At 50.8% G+C, this 20,197-nt stretch overlaps 1 protein-coding gene across 1 annotated transcript in view; it reads right to left on the bottom strand.

The window, feature by feature from the left end:
• LOC127060524 (hydrocephalus-inducing protein homolog) overlaps positions 1–18,224 on the bottom strand; it is a 79,643-nt gene extending 61,419 nt beyond the window's left edge. The window contains exon 1 of the mRNA XM_050984208.1: positions 18,058–18,224. The gene's annotated coding sequence lies outside the window, so the exon portion shown is untranslated. The remainder of the gene's footprint in view (positions 1–18,057) is intronic.
• Between the last annotated feature and the right edge of the window lie 1,973 nt (positions 18,225–20,197).

Here is a 20,197-nt window from a genome sequence, read left to right as displayed (position 1 = left end):
GGGATGTCCCCCTTCTCGCTGGAGCTGGAAAAAGGCGAGCCTGTCCGAATCCGCTGCCTGGAAGTCTCCAGCCCCCCCGAATCGGGGTGGGGGGGCGAAGCTTTGCCCGCGGCAGAAGAAATGTTTTTTTCTGCGACTTTGGAGCACGCGCCAACGGAACTGCTTGCCCCCCCTCGCTGCTCTCAGGGGGGAGGTGGGTTGGCTCTGTCACCTGAACTGGGGCCAAGGGCCCCGCCCCTGCCCGCCCTGGAGGAGGGGCCGGTCCCTGCAGCCCCTCCGGCGGGCCCGCCTCTGGCTGGGGTGGACCCATAGCCTCCGGCAGAGTTTGTTGGCGTTTCCGGGGCAAAAGCACCACCTCCCGCGGCTTCGCCCGGGTTGCTAGGCAAAGCACTCTACAGCGATCACCAAGAGCTAGCGACCACGCCCCCCGCGGCTGGGCCGCCGTCTTCCGTGTCGGTTTCGCCGGCGTCGCTGTCTGCGCCTGCGCTGCAGCTTCTGGTACCCGGAGAGGACACGGCGGCTGTCCCCAGCTCGGTGGAGAACGCGCTCTCCTCGGCTTTGCAGCCCCCACCAACCCCCGCGGTGGCATCGCCTCCGGCTGGGGCACGGGTGGAGGGCGCTGCGATTGAGAGTCACCCAGTGGAACCGTCATTGGACCCGACCGCGGTGGCCGCCGCAGCGCCTGCGATCAGCCGGGACCCCCCCCGAGCTTTTCGGGCTGTCCCGAGGCTGCCCCTGCGAGGGGGGTTGGGACAGGGGAAGGGGGTCCCGCCTTGCCCCTCCGTGGGTGGGGTGCGGCTCGACAGCTGATCGCAGGCTCAGCCCGTCTGATTGCTTTCAAACTCGGTGTTTTACGTGGGCTGCCCCGGGTCTGGTTCGGGATTTCCCGCTGGGGGTTGGAATGCCTGACTCCCCCTGCGCGCCCTTGCGGCGTGGGGGAGGGGGCTCCTGAGCCTTCTGCCTCTGGTCCCCAGCCCACAGGGGGTGGTGCCGAGGGGCAGAAAGAGGGAACGTCTTTTGCATTTGCATTGCAGAGGCAGGGGACACAGTGGACTGTGAGCATCGCTCACTTGCTCTGGGGACGAAGCACCCCCAGATCTGGGGTGTTGATCCCTTGGACAGCTTTTCTTCCCCAGCTGCTGGTCTGCACTGGTTCAGCGGGGATGAAGCGTTCGGTCACTCATGCTGCCCGGATATCGGCAGCGGAGTGCCGGATTGAGAGAACACAGAGCCCGCTCCGCGAGCCAGGTCTGGGCCGTTTGTATCGGTTCCTTGGGCCAGGGCCTCCCGGCCAGCGCCTGTTGGGTTTGGGGGCTTTGTTTCCCCCGTCGGGACCTGGACCTCCATTCTGTGAGCCGGGTCTGGGGTCCCTGTTCCCTCCACAGGGGCCAGGGCCCCCGCAAACAGTGGCTGGTGGACCAGCCTGTTTGGGGTCTCAGTGCCCCTCTCTGCTGCTGCTGCTCTTTCAAAAAAAAAAAAAAAAAAAAAAAAAAAAGGATTGAAAGAGCTACCAGCTGAAAAATTTTTGCAAGCCTGTTTCAGGACCAAAAGGGACTTTCAGCAATGTCAAAGACGAACATCTTCAGTTTGGACTTTTTCCTGAAACTCAGCTGTTTGGACTTGAAGCAATGAACTTTCCTTGAACTGTTTTTGCATTTTCTTCTATTTTAAGATTGTTTTGGTGATGTGATGGGAATTTGGTGTTCTGCAGGTGAAGAATTTCCCTGATGGTTCCACACCAGCATTTGATTGATATTTTGATTGGCAACACATAGACTCTCAGATGTTTGTTCTTTCCTCTGCTTGGCCCAGCAGATGAAATTGCAAACATTTTTCTTTTAATTTACTTAAAATAAAAAGGGTGAGATGTCGCCGACATGTTTTATGAAAAATCCTTTCCTTAGGATTTTTCCTCTCCTGAGAGCTGAGAGGCCTCAGGAACAAACTGTAAACAATTCTTATCTGCTGCTGTGGAATGCAACAGGGGATGTCTGTGATTGGCCCCATCAAACTGTTTTCAATTAAGAGCCTATCACAGAACACCTGTCCAGCCGGTCTCGGTCTGGGAGGACACATTCCTTTTCTATTCTTAGCATAGCCTTGTAGTGAAATCCTTCTCTCTATTCTTTTAGTATAGTTTTTATATCTTATATATCATATAATAATAAATCAAGCCTTCTGATGCATGGAGTCAACTTTGTTGTCTCTTCCCTCATCCTGAGACCCCTCTGAACGAGGTAACAAGCCACCACTTTGATGAGTTTAAAGCATCTCTGGTGTCCTGGAGTGGCAAGGCCAAGGAGTAATGGGTAGAAATTGAAAGAAAGGAAATTGAGGTTAGATATGAGGAAGAAATTTTTTACTGTGAGTGTGGTGAGACACTGGAGCAGGTTCCCCAGGGAAGCTGTGGAGGTTCCAGCCCTGCAAGTGCTCCAAGCCAGGCTGGATGGGGCTTGGAGCTACCTGGTCTATGGGGAGGTGTCCCTGCCCATGGCAGGGGCCTTGGGACTAGATGATCTTTAGGGTCCATTCCATCCTTAACACACTGTGATTCTGTGGTTTCCTTCCCATGCACCTAGAGCAGCTTTGAAATCCATTCAGTGAAGGCACAAAGCTCCTATAGAGTTTGGCAATGACCAAACTCCCTGGCCTAGCAGCACAGGATTTTTTTGCCCAAGTCCTCCCCTTGTGACACTCAGCACTGTGTTCTATTTGCACAGACTGAGAGCTGCAAGGTGACAATTGTCACACAGGGAGAAGAGCAGGTGCTGGCCAAGGCTGCTCCTTCTGCAAACAGCCTGGGCTCAGTGGGGCTCAGCCACCTCCGCTCTGCTGGTGTCTGGGCACTGGGAGGTGATCCAGGCTCAGGGAGCCCATTTCTAACTCAGCTCATACCACCTGATGATGGATCCATGTCAAATGGACCCATCCTGGAGGGACTCAGTGCTTGTTCACTAAAGCTCTTCTGCTCTGGAGCTCTCTGGCCTTTGAGGAAATGCTTGCAAAGCCACGGCATGAAAACCTCTCCCTGTCGCAATAGAGTACAACACGGTACAAAAGTACACGACTCCATCAAAAGGTGCAAGAGAGAGATTTATTTTTTGCAACATTGCTTTTATACTTTTCAAGACACTGACACCCATCCAGCATACACATTCAATGCCCATTGGTCATATAAGAGAAACAAAGTTCCTAGTAGGTTATTGGGGAGCCATGTCACTCTGTGAGCTAGCCAGAGTCCATATCTCCTAACTTTCTCTCCTTCATCCTGTCTCTATGGTGACAACCTTGGTGTCTTCCTTCAGGAGAGATATAGGGCTTCCTTATCTTCTGGAGGCCTTTGCTAGCTCACAAAAACATCACAGAATGTCTTTCCTACATCTCCCTGCACTGCCTGGGCTCTTCTGGGATCAGTAAGGCAGACACAGCACTCTGAGCCCTGGCCTGGCACGGGAGACTCCTGGAAGCTGCAGGGCCAGGGGGGATGTGCCAGCACTGCCCTGCTGATCAGGGACTCTTCCCAGCAGTTCCATGGGAGCCCAGTGGGCTCAGGCTTGCACCATGGCTTCACTGAGGGGGAGAGAAGTAGGGCAAAGGAGCTGCACCTGAGATGCTGCAGTAAGCCACACTTCCATACTCCAGTGCTTCCAGGGGTTTGAAGGTCACCTTGATTTCGGCCGAACAATTCGGCCCAATTTCTCCCTCCTACAACAGAGAGAGACAGCAAAACATTGCTCTCCAAACTTCACACTGCTTGTTTTCAACCACACTCCTGTAAGCCTTTGTTTAGAGCATCAATGATGAGTGAACAACACAAGGAGCCAAGGAAACCCTCCAAACCCAGCGCTGGAAGCTCTCAATGCTCAGCTGATCAGCTCCCACTCTCCACAATATTCCTGCTGCTCTGACACAAGCTCTTGGTCACATCATGCTGCTGGCAGCTACACTGGAATGCAACTGCCCCTGTGCACTGGTGGCTCTTGGCCTTAGATGGGCCATAGGAGAACCAAGAAAAGAACATGATGCCCTTCCTTGAAATGCAAATATTAGTTAAGCTGTTTGGAAAGAAAGCAGAGGTTGGGGTTATTCTGGGCTTTACTCCAGGATGAGAAGGGATTTTGCACTGTGCACACACCAGGCATTCATCATCTCTCACAATGCCAGCACTCAGAATCAGGGCTCTGGTTAATGGGAGCACGTGGCAGTTTGCTTGCACCCCCAGAAAAGGAAAAGGTTTTGTGTCCCTGTGTGCAGGAGAACTCCAAAGGCGCATTTCAACCTTGCACCCTTGTGTCCAGGCTCACAGATGACACTGGAAGGCAGACTCAGAAATAGTGCAAGGCGTGCTTACAGGAGGGGATTGGCATTTCTGTCATTAACATTGGGCTGAATTTGGCCTCCTTTTGCCAGGGAACCATGGCAAGCTTCAGGTCCATGTGTGAGCTGGCAGTGCTCCAACAGCCTCTGCTGAACCCCACGTGTCGGGGGAGCCCCTGCCTGCAATAACTGCTCCCTGTGACACTGAAAGGACACGCACACAGTGCCTTGAGCTCGAGCCTGGCAGCAGAGCTCAGCTTTGTCAGGCTCCCAGCCCTGCCTTGAGCCTGCAGGGCACAAATGCTTTGAGCAGGGAGCTCTGCAGCCACTCCAAAAACTCCATGTCCTCCCTCCCAGCACATGGGGTCAGCTGAGGATCTGCCCAGTGACCGCAGCCAGGGGAATGGGGGCGGGGGCAGGGTGCTTGGGAGGAGCAAGAGGAAGAGGAGGAGGAGGAAGAAAATGAGGTTCTCAGCTAGCACTTACCATTGGCTCAATGGAAAAAATGTCATGGGAGAACAGCATGGGGTCTTCTGGCACCTTTGCCATCCTCTCCTGGACCATGCTTTTGAAGGAAGTAAAGGAAAAAAAGAGGGTGTATCACCTTTGCAAAGAGGGGGCTGGCAGCTCAGGAAATGTTTAGGGATGTAGCCAGGTCATGTAGAAAGAAGATTAGAGAGACAAGAGCCCAATGAGAACCTGAGGAAATCCAGTCATCGCAATCGACCTTTCCTTCCCAAAATGCCATCCCTGGCTGGAGTATCAATGGAACTGGAATGCTGAGTGCTGAGCTCCTGAAGGCCAGGGACACACACCCTAGTGCCAGGGATGGTTTACTTGGCCTACACCATTCAAAAGCACCAACATCCCCTGAGGCCACACGTCAGTTTCAGCCTTGGGCCATGGATCTCACTGAAATGCATCTTTCAAACCAACCTCCTCTTCTCTTCATTCTCTTCTTCCTCACTAGCAAAAGCCTTCCACTGGAAGTGGGTTGTGATGTTACTCCTGTTCTCAATGAACACGGTTCTGTGGCTTGACATGGTGATGGAAAGTCTTGTCAACTTCCACGGAATTTGTGCTCAGCCCAACGTTGACATCTACAGCTTCTCCGTGGAGCTTTGTGTGGACAATTTCTTCCCCTGGAAAGAAGCAAAGGGGAGTCTTTGCTCAGCTCACTGGCTGATGGAAGCACAAGGAACAGAGCAAACCACAGGGCACAGAAGAAAGTATCACAGTTTTGAGCTGAATGAGCAGTTCTGTGGATCAGTGCATTTATCCCATCCTGACAGCTTGGTGTGTAGAGCGTGGGGATGTCACCGACATGTTTTATGAAAAATCCTTTCCTTAGGATTTTTTCCTCCTGAGAAGCTGAGAGGCCTCAGGAACAAACTGTAAACAATTCTTATCTGCTGCTGTGGAATGCACCAGGTGGATCTGTGATTGGTCTCATCTGGTTGTTTCTAATTAATGGCCAATCACAGTTCACCTGCCCAGACTGCCTCGGTCAGAGACAAGCCTTTGTTATTCATTCCTTTTCTATTCTTAGCTTGGCCTTCTAATTAAATCCTTTCCTCTATTCTTTTAGTATAGTTTTAATATATTATATATCATAATAAATCAAGCTTTCTGATACATGGAGTCAACTTTCTCGTCTCTTCCCTCATCCTGGGACCCTTGTGGACAATACCACATGGGGATGTCCTGGGCAGCTCCTTAAACACCTTATTTCTGAGGGTGTTTGCAGAGATTTGGCCCGAAGGTTACAGTATGGACAGGGAGATTGGTGCATGTGCTCCGGTGATCCACTCAGATCACCGGGATTTCTGCATCCAAGTCCTTCAGGTGACAGGGCTGAGGGTTCCACTGCCAGCAATCCCATCAGAGAATGGTTTGTGAAGAGCACAGAGAGAGTTCAGAGCTATCTGCACGCACAACTTGACACTAACTGCCTCAGGAATTTCTCTTTTCCTGCTGCCTATAAACCTCATCTCAGAAGATGCAAATGTTAGGGCACTCCCTGTCCTGGGAGATTACAGCCTAGGAATCAGACAGGGAGAAGGAACTATTTCTTGAAGACCAAGGAATAGTTACTGTTGAATTTGCAGTGTGGTTCTTTGGTTTCTTTTCCCTTGAAAACATCCTGATTTAGCCCAAAAAGGACACATTTCATCAGCATTTCAATGAAAGCTGCTCTAAGAAAAGGAGCAATCAAAACTCTGAAAGAGTGCAAATGCACATTAGAGCAATACAGTGACCTGGAAACAAGACCCAAAAGGAGGATGCCATTTACAGTCTGAAGGGTCCAATCCCAGCTCAATGAAGCACCATGAGCAGGAGCACATCAAGGAAGCAGAACAGGAGGTTTCTGTGTATTTACCAGCAATTGAGACTGGGACTCTAGGTTGTCATGCAGGCTGGTAACAGCTTGCTTGGCCCACCAGACAAACTCTGTGCAATGTGTTGGAAATAATGATGCAGATGTGTTGGTGCACTTTGGATTTACCAGGAGCAATCAGGATTGGTCACCAGGTAAACAGCTCTTGCCTGACAAACACAAGACTCTGTGCTTTGATGTTCAGGGACAGCCCAGGGGAAATGTGCTTCTGCCCAGCAGCTGCTGGGCTTTGTGCTCTTCTACAGCCCCACTGAGGAAACAAAAGTTCCTGGCCTTGGTGCTTTGCTGCTGGCCAGTCTTTCACTTCAAAGTGTCTTCTGGGGACTTTGGTGATGAATGCATCACACACAAAAACAAAGAGAACATCTGGCAAGCTGAACTTTGTTCATGTCAGCAGTGACAGCTGATGAACTTGCTTCAGGTTCTGCTCATGAAGGACCTCTTGCTGCAATGATGGGCTGACCTGCTCCCATTGCCACTGGGGAGAACATCACTGCTGGCTGATGGAGAAGCCTTGGGCCAGCAATGTTTATGTGCTGGACGTGAGACTTTGGAGGGAGGGGAGGAAAGACAAGGCTCCAGCAGCCCCAGAGCCAGATCAGTGCACGTGCTCCTGCATCTGCCCTGGGGCTGATGCCAGCCCTGCTGCAGCTCTCTGCTGGGGCTCTGGGGGATCCGTGCCTGCTGGGGGAAAGGCACAGGATTCTTTCCTTAGTCTTTTTTCCAGAAATTTCATCAGAACAGAGAAGCTGCCAGTTAGGGGAATGCCTGACCAGGCTTCAGCACTACCTTCCATTCCATTCCCTTCCCACTCCTGCCCCATGTTACATGCTCCTGCCCTCAGATGGCAGGATGGGAAGAACATTCCTGGGGGTGACTTCAGGGCTTGCCTGAGAAAGAAGGTGTCTTCTTCTTTTCAAATTCTCAGGAGAAGAGGATCCAGACAAGTCCAGCACTCAGTTTCAGGACTGAAATCTGAGTGCAATTCAGCCCCTTCACCTGCTACATCCCAGCCTGGGCTGTACCCACTAGACTCCTCTCTTCCTGCTCTAGCAGTCATCTGTCACACAGACCTGGCTCCCCAAGACCCAAGGACACAAGCTCTAGAGCTAAACTTAATCACTAAGCTGTTCCCTGAGCCCACAGACAGAAGAGCTGCGAAGAAGACATCCCTGACACTGTAATAACCAAATGAAAACCACTGCCAAGAGATGGGGCTGGCAAGCTCAATTTTGGCCTTTTCTCTGTTAATTGTGAGCTGCTCCTTAGGACACTTCTCATCCTGTTAGATCCATCCTCTCAATGAATCACTACTGCACCTAACAGACAGAAAAGATAAGCGATGGAGGGGGTTTTCATAGGTTGTTTTCTTCTGCTTTTTCACTACGTCCATTTGGATGTTTGTTTCCTTGTAGGGCATCTAAAGCCAGGTCCAGATCTCCTAATGGCACCTTGCAATCCCCAGACACTGCTCTTGCTTTCAGCAGTGTGTTTGCTCAGATGATTGCCAGAGGTCCCCTCCAGGACCACTGGAAAGCCACGTGACTGTGGCCTCCCAGAGAATGGGTCTATTTGGCTGACAGTGTTGAGGAAGCACTTCAGGAGCTGCTTGTGCTCAGGAGGGTGCAAGCCAGCTACCAACATGTTCCAGCAGCCTCCAGGAAATCTGGGACAGAGAAAGCTCCAAGGCCACGGAAAGCAAGAGCAGATGCCATCCATCCTGCTCACTTCCAGCCAGGCTGCGGGGCAGCAGCTACAATGCTCTGGCTCCTTTTGCTGCTCTTTCCCAACTCTGCTGTCACCCAAAGGTGTTTTGCACAAGGACAGATGAGCTGCCTCACCTCTGGGTGCTCAGCTGGTAACGAGCTGCCCGGGTACCGACATTGCGCACCAGCAGAGTCTTCTGGGTGCTGCCCTTGACTGCACACTTGGAGAAGTCCAGCTGGGCAGGGAAGTCCAGGACAGCTTGGGCACCAATGGCCTGAATTGGCACAACTATCCTGTCCCTTGCAGTCATGCAGACCAGCTCGTGTCAATAATCCTGCAGGAAAAGAAACTGCCTCAGCACAGGGCATTTAGTGCCATCCCCATGGCAGAAGAAAAACCATTTCTATTACCCTCCAAAGACATCAATTTACCTACTGCACCCTAAAATGAACACTAAGTTCTACTAATATGTCACATTTTAAAAGCACCAGGGCACTTTGCAAAACCTATCTCTGTGGCATTCAGCTCTTGTGTCACTTGGGTCATACCCATACCCTAGGCCACCATAATTTTACTCTAAATTTTAATGATTGTTAAACAATTCCTAAGTCCCTTATAAAGAGCATGGAGCTTGGGAACACAGGACATTCCGCTTCAGGTTTCTATATTTCCACGGTCTGAGAATAGGACAAAATGTTCAACTGACTCTAAGCAGCAAAAGGAAGATGAGAAAACAGCTGCACCCAAAGAGATCCTGCACCACTGGCCTGGTGTAGAAACATCAGTTGGCTCAGAACTCCCCTCTAACTTTGCCTCTCCAACCAAGTCAGGAGAAGAACAGTGGCAAGAGGTAGCAGGATGCTGTTGGAAAGGGCCTCTCTTTGTTTCCCTGCAAGGCTTCCTCCCTTCCATGCCATGCCCTAAACCCTTCCCTATGAACAAGCCTCCAGATCAGAACATGAACCCTCCAGATCCCAGCACTGAGATCAGACTTGCCAGGGCCTCAGCACTGCTGTTCAAACCTGCACACAAAAGCACCTTTGGCACGGGATGGGTGCCAGCTGACAGAGCAAGCACAGGGACAGGCATGAAGACAGAGCCCCAGCAGTGTCACTGCCACGGGCTCTGGGTTCACAGCTCTGCCTGCAGCTTGTACCTGCCCTGAACGAGCTCCTTCAGGCAAGTGTCCAAGTCCCCTGCAGCTCAGCAATCTCTGATGACCAAGGGTACCCAGAGCCCAGTGTGCTTGTGCCAGGCCGGGCTCACGGGCACAGCACATCCTCTGCCCTGGCCCTGCAGCTGTACCATGGTCACTTGTGCTCTGGGACAGCACAGCTGCAAGGCTGGAGAGCAGAGGGGGTGAAAAAGCACCATCTTTGCTCCAGCCCAGGGGCAGGCAGGGAAGCTGTTGGCAGTCAGGGAGGAGGAAAGCTCTCTGACCTCTTGGTTCCTCTGGTGTTTCCATCATAATGAAACCCCTTCCCCTGGACCTAGAGATGGCCCAACATCTATCAACAGCCCTCTGTCATTTCCATCCTGTTCCCTGTGCATCTTCCCCTGGGAATACTCAGGGATGTGCAGGGAGAGGAAGCAGAGCCTGTCAGGCCTGGCTGCAGTGCCTGCCAGCACGGGCCAAGGTGTGACTGGCTGCAGGCTGCCTGCCCACGGCCTGGAGCCAAGCTCACAGCACGCAATGGGCTGGAGCCAGAGTGCAGGGAAAACAATGGCTGTGGAGATCATTCTGTGCTTTGGCTCCTCCAGTCTCACCTTGTTCTCGGCAGGGCTGAAGCAGATGCACACAGGGGCAGAGGCACCTGCTGGCACCACATGGTACACATCCCTGGGGCACGCCAGCCTGGAAATAAGGGCAGCTCTCCATGCATACCTTCACCAGCCGAGGAATCTGCAGCAAAGACACCAAATGATGATTGTGCCACTTGTGGAAACAGGACGAGAGGAGACCTGTCCGTGCCCTGCTGACATCCCTCCTTGGCCCCTTTCCCAAAGCACTTTCAGCTCTGCAGGCACAGGCACATCATTCACAAGGCTGAACTGGAATTCCTTCTGTCTGGCTCCAGCATTTTGGCCAGGGCCAGTAGGGCAGTGCCTGCTGGGAAAGAAGGGCCGAGCAGGTCAGCACCAGCAGGATGGAGACAGAGCACCTGAACCGAGTCATCTGCATATTCAACAAGGCCAAAAAACCTGCTGGCTTCTGCCTGCACACAGCCATGCAGTTGTCATGTTCCAGAGGGGGAATGTGCTCCCTGAAAGCAAAACAGCACATTGTCCTGGGGGAAGGAAGAAATTCCCTTCTAGCAGATCAGCATTGGGTAGGGACGTTGTGGGGATATAGTAAGGCAGGCAGAGCAGCAAGAGAAGAGACCAAACACTGTGGCCTTACTGGGAATAAAAGCAAACCTGAAAAGCAAAAGAAGGAAGGAACACAGCAAGACAATCCCTAAAACAAGGAGATGGCAAAGAGAATTTCAATGGGCAGTAAAGCAGCAAGGAAGAATCATAAAACCATGAGAGCAATCAGCTTGCCAAAAGTGACAGAAACACAGACAGGCTGTGCCTGTTGACTATGGGCTTCAAAGGCCTTTTCTGCCTGGAGAAACATGACCAGCACTGACTGACAGTGTGGTTCCAGGATGAAAAGCCAATCTTGGCTGAGGGAAGAGACGACAACGTTGACTCCATGCATCAGAAGGCTTTGATTTATTATGATATGATATATAAGATATAAAAACTATACTAAAAGAATAAAAAGAAGGATTTCACTACAAAGCTAAGCTAAGAATAGAATAGGAATGTGTAAACTGAAGTCTTCTCAGCCCGAGACGGGCCGAACAGGTGAATTGTGATAGGCTCTTAATTGCAAACAGTCTGACGGGGCCAATCACAGATTTTCCCGTGGCATTCCACAGCAGCAGATAAGAATTGTTTATCGTTGTTCCTGAGGCTTCTCAGCTCTAAGGAAAGGAAAAATCTAGGGTAAAGGATTTTTCATAAAATATGTTGGCAACACTTGGCTCTCCAGGCCTTCTTGCTGCCTGTGCAGGCAGGCTGGGCTGCTGGGCATTCCTGTCTGCAGCCAGCAGGCCAGGTTCTGCCCCTGGGATGCACAGACACAGCAAACATCCATTTTCTAGCACACTGATAGCATCAACCCTGAGCACCAAAATGCTCTCCAAAAGTCTAAATCAGATGTTTTGGACTCCCTCCTGTCTCCTCCCACCAGCCCACTCTTGGCACAAGCCTCACTTGAGAAAATGTTTCCCTGACTGAAATTCCAGTGGTCTCAAGTTTTCCTCTTTACACTGGAACACAACTGCTGACATTTTTCAACTTTTTCCCCTCTCAGCTCTCTTGGGAAACTGCAAAACAATCCACATTCTTCAAGTGAAGGTGGAAACCTCCAGGAGCACATGGCTTGGATGTGCTGTGGTCTCCAAAGGGAAAGCAGAGCACCGTGTTGCTTTTAGAAAAGATGAGCAGAGCTGGATGAAGCTGAGCAGGAGCCTGAAGTGGCACCTAAAGGCCTCTCACTGCTTCTGCTCCAGCAGCCTGATGGCAGGGCTGTTTCAGAACACATTTCCTGCAATGCCAATGCATTAATGAGAAGTGATTCCAGCACAAAGTGGAGAAGACTCAGCCCCTGAGCTTTGACTGTGAGCTGCACAAAGGGAGCCAAACTGGCTGAGAGAGGCAGAGATTCCTACCAGGAGCCAAGATTAACCAAGGAGACACAGGGTGTGGGATAGACTCAAGGCAAAGCATGAGTCAGGTAAGAACTGTACAGCCCTCAACATTCCTGTCAATGCAGAGCTTGCAAGAGAAGGAAACTCCTTTGGGATAGACACCATCACTGCATGGCCAAAATCAGGGGACAATTCCAGCACAGGAAGATTTCCAGCATCTTGCAGAACAAGGTGCTGAGACATTTCTTCTGCATGTGCTGCAGCAGATAACTTGCTTTGCTGTACACTCAGGGAATTCCAGCACCTCAGTACCTGGCAAGATAATGGAACAGTTTATATTAAGTGCCATCATGCAGAATTTACAGGATGGGACAGGGTATCAGACCCAGTCAACATGGGTTTAGGAGGGGGTAGGTCATTTTTGTTTAACCAACCTGGTCACCTTTTATGACCAAGTAACCCGCCTAGTGGATGCAGGGAAGGCTTTAGATGTTGTCTTATTTGGATTTCAGCAAGGCCTTTGACACTGTCTCCCACAGCATACTCCTAGATAAGCTGGCAGCCCGTGACTTGGATAGGAACACTCTGTGCTGGGTTAGGAGCTGGCTGCATGGCCGGGCCCAGAGAGTGTTGGTGGAATGGTGCTACATCCAGCTGGCGGCCAGTCACCAGTGGTGTCCCTCAGGGGTCTGTGCTGGGGCCAGTTCTGTTTAATATTTTTATTGATGATATGGACGAGGGTTTAGAGTCTTTCATTAGTAAATTTGCAGATGACACTAAGCTGGCAGCATGTGTCGAATTGTTAGAGGAACGGAGGGCTTGCAGAGGGACTTGGAATGGTTGGATGGATGGGCAGAATCTAATGGGATGAAGTTCAATAAGTCCAAGTGACGAGTCCTGCACTTTGGCCACAATAACCCCTGCAATGTTATAGGCTGGGGATGGTATGGGCTGAACAGTGCTCAGGTGGAAAGGGACATGGGGGTGCTGGTGATGTACAGTCGGTCTGAACATGAGCCAACAGTGTGTCCCAGGTGGCCAAGAAGGCCAATGGCATTCCTGGCCAGTATCAGGAATAGTGTGGCCAGCAGGAGCAGGGAGGGGTAATCTTCCTGTACTCGGCACTGGTGAGGCCACAACCTTGAGTATTGTGTCCAGTTCTGGGCCCCTCAGTTTAGGAGGGACATTGAGATGCTTTGAGCGTGTCCAAAGGAGAGCAACAAGGCTGGTGAGGGGCTCGGAACACAAGCCTTAATGAGAAAACAGCTGCACCCAAAGAGATCCTGCACCACTGGCCTGGTGTAGAAACATCAGTTGGCTCAGAACTCCCCTCTAACTTTGCCTCTCCAACCAAGTCAGGAGAAGAACAGTGCCAAGAGGCAGCAGGAGGCTGTTGGAAAGGGCCTCTCTTTGTTTCCCTGCAAGGCTTCCTCCCTTCCATGCCATGTTCTAAACCCTTCCCTATGAACAGGCCTCCAGATCAGAACATGAACCCTCCAGATCCCAGCACTGAGATCAGACTTGCCAGGGCCTCAGCACTGCTGTTCAAACCTGCACACAAAAGCACCTTTGGCACGGGATGGGTGCCAGCTGACAGAGCAAGCACAGGGACAGGCATGAAGACAGAGCCCCAGCAGTGTCACTGCCACGGGCTCTGGGTTCACAGCTCTGCCTGCAGCTTGTACCTGCCCTGAACGAGCTCCTTCAGGCAAGTGTCCAAGTCCCCTGCAGCTCAGCAATCTCTGATGACCAAGGGTACCCAGAGCCCAGTGTGCTTGTGCCAGGCCGGGCTCACGGGCACAGCACATCCTCTGCCCTGGCCCTGCAGCTGCACCATGCTCACTTGTGCTCTGGGACAGCACAGCTGCAAGGCTGGAGAGCTGAGGGGGTGAGAAAGCACCGTCTTTGCTCCAGCCCAGGGGCAGGCAGGGAAGCTGGTGCCAGTCAGCAAGGAGGAAAGCTCTCTGACCTCTTGGTTCCTCTGGTGTTTTCCATCATAATGGAACCCCTTCCCCTGGACCTAGAGATGGCCCAACATCTATCAACAGTCCTCTATCATTTCCATCCTGTTCCCTGTGCATCTTACTCTGGCAATGCTCAGGGATGTGCAGGGAGGGGAAGCAGAGCCTGTCAGGCCTGGCTGCAGTGCCTGCCAGCACGGGCCAAGGTGTGACTGGCTGCAGGCTGCCTGCCCACGGCCTGGAGCCAAGCTCACAGCATGCAATGGGCTGGAGCCAGAGTGCAGGGAAAACAATGGCTGTGGAGATCATTCTGTGCTTTGGCTCCTCCAGTCTCACCTTGTTCTCGGCAGGGCTGAAGCAGATGCACACAGGGGCAGAGGCACCTGCTGGCACCACATGGTACACATCCCTGGGGCACGCCAGCTGGAAATAAGGGCAGCTCTCCATGCATACCTTCACCAGCCGAGGAATCTGCAGCAAAGACACCAAATGATGATTGTGCCACTTGTGGCAACAGGACGAGAGGAGACCTGTCCGTGCCCTGCTGACATCCCTCCTTGGCCCCTTTCCCAAAGCACTTTCAGCTCTGCAGGCACAGGCACATCATTCACAAGGCTGAACTGGAATTCCTTCTGTCTGCCTCCAGCATTTTGGCCAGGGCCAGTAGGGCAGTGCCTGCTGGGAAGGAAGGGCCGAGCAGGTCAGCACCAGCAGGATGGAGACAGAGCACCTGAACCGAGTCATCTGCATATTCAACAAGGCCAAAAAACCTGCTGGCTTCTGCCTGCACACAGCCATGCAGTTGTCATGTTCCAGAGGGGAAATGTGCTCCCTGAAAGCAAAACAGAACATTATCCTGGGGGAAGGAAGAAATTCCCTTCTAGCAGATCAGCTTTGGGTAGGGACGTTGTGGGGTTAGAGTCAGGCAGGCAGAGCAGCAAGAGAGGAGACCAAGCCCTGTGGCCTTACTAGGAACAAAAGCAAACCTGAAAAGCCAAAGAAGGAAGGAACGCAGCAAGACAATCCCTAAAACAAGGAGATGGCAAAGAGAATTTCAATGGTCAGTAAAGCAGCAAGGAAGAATCATAAAACCATGAGAGCAGTCAGCTTGACGAAAGTGACAGAAACACAGACAGGCTGTGCCTGTTGACTGTGGGCTCCAAAGGCCTTTTCTGCCTGGAGAAACATGACCAGCACTGACTGACAGTGTGGTTCCAGGATGAAAAGCCAATCTTGGCTGAGGGAAGAGACGACAACGTTGACTCCATGCATCAGAAGGCTTTGATTTATTATGATATGATATATAAGATATAAAAACTATACTAAAAGAATAAAAAGAAGGATTTCACTACAAAGCTAAGCTAAGAATAGAATAGGAATGTGTAAACTGAAGTCTTCTCAGCCCGAGACGGGCCGAACAGGTGAATTGTGATAGGCTCTTAATTGCAAACAGTCTGACGGGGCCAATCACAGATTTTCCCGTGGCATTCCACAGCAGCAGATAAGAATTGTTTATCGTTGTTCCTGAGGCTTCTCAGCTCTAAGGAAAGGAAAAATCTAGGGTAAAGGATTTTTCATAAAATATGTTGGCAACACTTGGCTCTCCAGGCCTTCTTGCTGCCTGTGCAGGCAGGCTGGGCTGCTGGGCATTCCTGTCTGCAGCCAGCAGGCCAGGTTCTGCCCTCTGGGATGCACAGACACAGCAAACATCCATGTTCTGGCACACTGATAGCATCAACCCCTGAGCACCAAAATGCTCTCCAAAAGTCTAAACCAGATGATTTGGACTCCCTCCTGTCTCCTCCCACCAGCCCACTCTTGGCACAAGCCTCACTTGAGAAAATGTTTCCCTGACTGAAATTCCAGTGGTCTCAAGTTTTCCTCTTTACACTGGAACACAACTGCTGACATTTTTCAACTTTTTCCCCTCTCAGCTCTCTTGGGAAACTGCAAAACAATCCACATTTCTTCAAGTGAAGGTGGAAACCTCCAGGAGCACATGGCTTTGGATGTGCTGTGGTCTCCAAAGGGAAAGCAGAGCACCGTGTTGCTTTTAGAAAAGATGAGCAGAGCTGGATGAAGCTGAGCAGGAGCCTGAAGTGGCACCTAAAGGCCTCTCACTGCTTCTGCTCCAGCAGCCTGATGGCAGGGCTGTTTCAGAACACATTTCCTGCAATGCCAATGCCATTAATGAGAAGTGATTCCAGCACAAAGTGGAGAAGACTCAGCCCCTGAGCTTTGACTGTGAGCTGCACAAAGGGAGCCAAACTGGCTGAGAGAGGCAGAGATTCCTACCAGGAGCCAAGATTAACCAAGGAGACACAGGGTGTGGGATAGACTCAAGGCAAAGCATGAGAGCAGGAAAGAACTGTACAGCCCTCAACATTCCTGTCAATCCAGAGCCTGCAAGAGAAGGAAACTCCTTTGGGATAGACACCATCACTGCATGGCCAAAATCAGGGGACAATTCCCAGCACAGGAAGATTTCCAGCATCTTGCAGAACAAGGTGCTGAGACATTTTCTTCTGCATGTGCTGCAGCAGAGAACTTGCTTTGCTGTACACTCAGGGAATTCCAGCACCTCAGTACCTGGCAAGATAATGGAACAGTTTATATTAAGTGCCATCATGCAGAATTTACAGGATGGACAGGGTATCAGACCCAGTCAACATGGGTTTAGGAGGGGTAGGTCATGTTTAACCAACCTGGTCACCTTTTATGACCAAGTAACCCGCCTAGTGGATGCAGGGAAGGCTTTAGATGTTGTTTATTTGGATTTCAGCAAGGCCTTTGACACTGTCTCCCACAGCATACTCCTAGATAAGCTGGCAGCCCGTGACTTGGATAGGAACACTCTGTGCTGGGTTAGGAGCTGGCTGCATGGCCGGGCCCAGAGAGTGTTGGTGAATGGTGCTACATCCAGCTGGCGGCCAGTCACCAGTGGTGTCCCTCAGGGGTCTGTGCTGGGGCCAGTTCTGTTTAATATTTTTATTGATGATATGGACGAGGGTTTAGAGTCTTTCATTAGTAAATTTGCAGATGACACTAAGCTGGCAGCATGTGTCGAATTGTTAGAGGAACGGAGGGCTTTGCAGAGGGACTTGGAATGGTTGGATGGATGGGCAGAATCTAATGGGATGAAGTTCAATAAGTCCAAGTGCCGAGTCCTGCACTTTGGCCACAATAACCCCCTGCAATGTTATAGGCTGGGGATGGTATGGCTGAACAGTGCTCAGGTGGAAAGGGACATGGGGGTGCTGGTTGACAGTCGGCTGAACATGAGCCAACAGTGTGCCCAGGTGGCCAAGAAGGCCAATGGCATCCTGGCCAGTATCAGGAATAGTGTGGCCAGCAGGAGCAGGGAGGTAATTCTTCCCCTGTACTCGGCACTGGTGAGGCCACACCTTGAGTATTGTGTCCAGTTCTGGGCCCCTCAGTTTAGGAGGGACATTGAGATGCTTGAGCGTGTCCAAAGGAGAGCAACAAGGCTGGTGAGGGGCTCGGAACACAAGCCTTATGAGGAGCGACTGAGAGAGCTGGGATTGTTTAGCCTGGAGAAAAGGAGACTCAGAGGTGACCTTATCACTCTCTTCAACTTCCTGAAGGGTGGCTGTGGTGAGCTGGGGGTCAGTCTCTTTCTCCGGGCAACAACAGACAGAACAAGAGGTCACAGACTCAAACTGTGACAAGGGAGATACAGGCTAGATTTAAGGAGGAAGTTTTTCACAGAAAGAGTGGTCAAATACTGGAATCATCTGCCCAGGGAGGTGGTGGAGTCACCATCCCTGGATGTGTTCAAAAAAAGACTGGATGTGGCACTTAGTGCCATGACCTAGTTGAGCTGTTAGAACATGGGTTGGACTCGATGATCTTAAAGGTCCCTTCCAACCTAGAAATTCTGTGATTCTGTGATTCTGTGATTCTGTGATTCCTCTTCCAGCACAGTGTTAAAGCTCCAGGTGCCAGCACTTACCTTGTCCTTATTAATGAGAGACAGCACCATCTCAGAGACCTCCAGAGCAACGAAGTTCTGAAATACCATCTCTGGTGGGGAAACCCCAAACCAGCTCTGTTTTGGGGCAGCTGACAGCAGCTGGAGAGGCGAGAGAGAGCAGGGAGAGCTTCAACTGCTGGGAGGAAGGTTCATTAAGGAGAATGTTCCACTGATCCCCAGGGAAATATAGACTCTGGGGGAGCACGTCTGCCCAGTCCACACTGGGCAAACAGTGGCTCACCCACCTCTGCTCTGAGTGATCCAGAGCTGCTGGGCCACACAGAGCAGGCTCAAGCCAAGCTGCTCTTTTGGCATATATTTCCCCAGTTTTCTTTCTCCACAATGCCAGGCAGCACTTCCTTTAAGCACAGCCCTGTGCCCATGTGATCACAGAGCTCTGGGGCACTGGCTGAGCACTCATGGAGTAAGTAAAACCCATGTATTTACAGGAGACTCCATGGGAAACAATTCTGGGTTGTCCTTTACTCTGAGACAGGGAAAGTGAGGCGAACACAACTGCAAATATCTTTTTGTCTTTAGAACTTAGACCTATCAGTAAGAAGAGCACAGGACCAGAGGAGATGTGAGAGATGAGGTGATATTTGGCTGAAGCCAAAAGGTCATGAAGCAAAAGAATGGAATTTGTTGGTTCTATGTGTTGTTTGTGGTTTGGTTTTGATAGTGGCGCCCTGGAAAATGCTAAGATAAACTCTGAAATGTCAAGCCTTGTGTTCTACCTGCATAAGTAGTATAATTGCTAGCTGAAAATGATTGTTTAGTAATTAAAATAATTATTTTATAATCATAAGAAGAACAATGAGAAACTGTATGTTCCTAGTCTAAGGTGGCCATGCTTGGCTGAAATCTATGTATACTATAGAACAATGTAAGTTTAATAATTAACATGAAAGGTATATAATGATAGAATATAAAAGCATATCCATTCTGAACCTATGTCGGAGTCAGATTTGGGTCTTTACCCCTGACACCCAGAGCTCTTCAATAAAAGCATCTGCATATAATCATTTCTCGTGATTATGTGTTCCTGAACGCTAACAGTTTTGTTCAGGTTGGTTTATTGAGTGTGGCAGTGAGAGGGACAGGGTTGAAGACCTGACCAAAAGGAAGTAGGACGAGAGGGGAGGGGACAGAAAAGTTGGTGGTCAGTAGAGAATGGAAGCTCCTGAGTACCCATCCAATGAGAAAGGGGACAGGGACCGCCCCAGCCAGGTATAAAGGGCACAGAAAGATTGCCATTTTCTCGGAGGGTGTGTGTGTGCTTGGCTCTCGGGGAGGGAGATGTGCCCGGCTCAGCTGAATCGTCACTAATAAACAGATTTCTTTTGCTTTGATGATTTTGTCCCCTTTCATTGTACTTAAAAGTGTGTTTCAAACAGAGGGAAAGGCAAGAATAAAAAGACAGATGAGGTGAAAATCAAAAGACAAGGGAGGTGAATGCTGAATGAGGATATGGTTCAGTTATTTTCTCAGCAACTTGGGTAAAAGTAGAGTTGCTATCTCCTTTTCCCATGTGCTTTAAATGGGTGCTTTCTTGTCATTACAGCTATCTTATTTAATGCCATTGTAGAGGCACATCTGGAATGACACAACAACAGCAAATGCTTCTGGAGCAGAGACATTGCTTTGAGAAAACTCTCCCCTGCTTTGTCTGCCTGCTCCAGCCACACTGCTGTCACTGCAGGGACACAGGCAGGTCTCCTGTGGGACTTCACAGCAGACACATTCTGCTGAAGGGAGTGGCTGCAGCACACTGTCCCTCAGTTGTGCCCTTCCTTGAGGTGTTCCCAACTCCCCTCTCCAGGGCAATCCTTAACCAGTTTGTTCCATGTCTCTTGCTGCCAATTTCCTGCTCAACAGCCCACCTCGGTCACCTACCCCTTTGGACTGTGCTTTCCACTGAGCCAGTCCTGCCAGAAAAGCAGCTTTAAACATACCTCTAAGTAGGCACTGATCCAGATAAAGCACATCCATTCCCCTCTGCCCAGGGCCAGTCCCCTGCACATCTGGCAGCCTGCAAAATCGAACACCCCATCAGGGTCCAACACATTCTTCCAGCCCAAAGCAGTAATGCAATTTGTTTTGCCAAATCTGAAGTAAT

This window comes from Serinus canaria, chromosome 25 (assembly GCF_022539315.1).
Source record: "Serinus canaria isolate serCan28SL12 chromosome 25, serCan2020, whole genome shotgun sequence".
In the NCBI taxonomy this organism is placed as follows: domain Eukaryota; kingdom Metazoa; phylum Chordata; class Aves; order Passeriformes; family Fringillidae; genus Serinus; species Serinus canaria.
The sequence above is the reverse complement of the archived record's forward strand: the minus strand, read 5'-3'. Positions and strand labels throughout refer to the sequence as shown.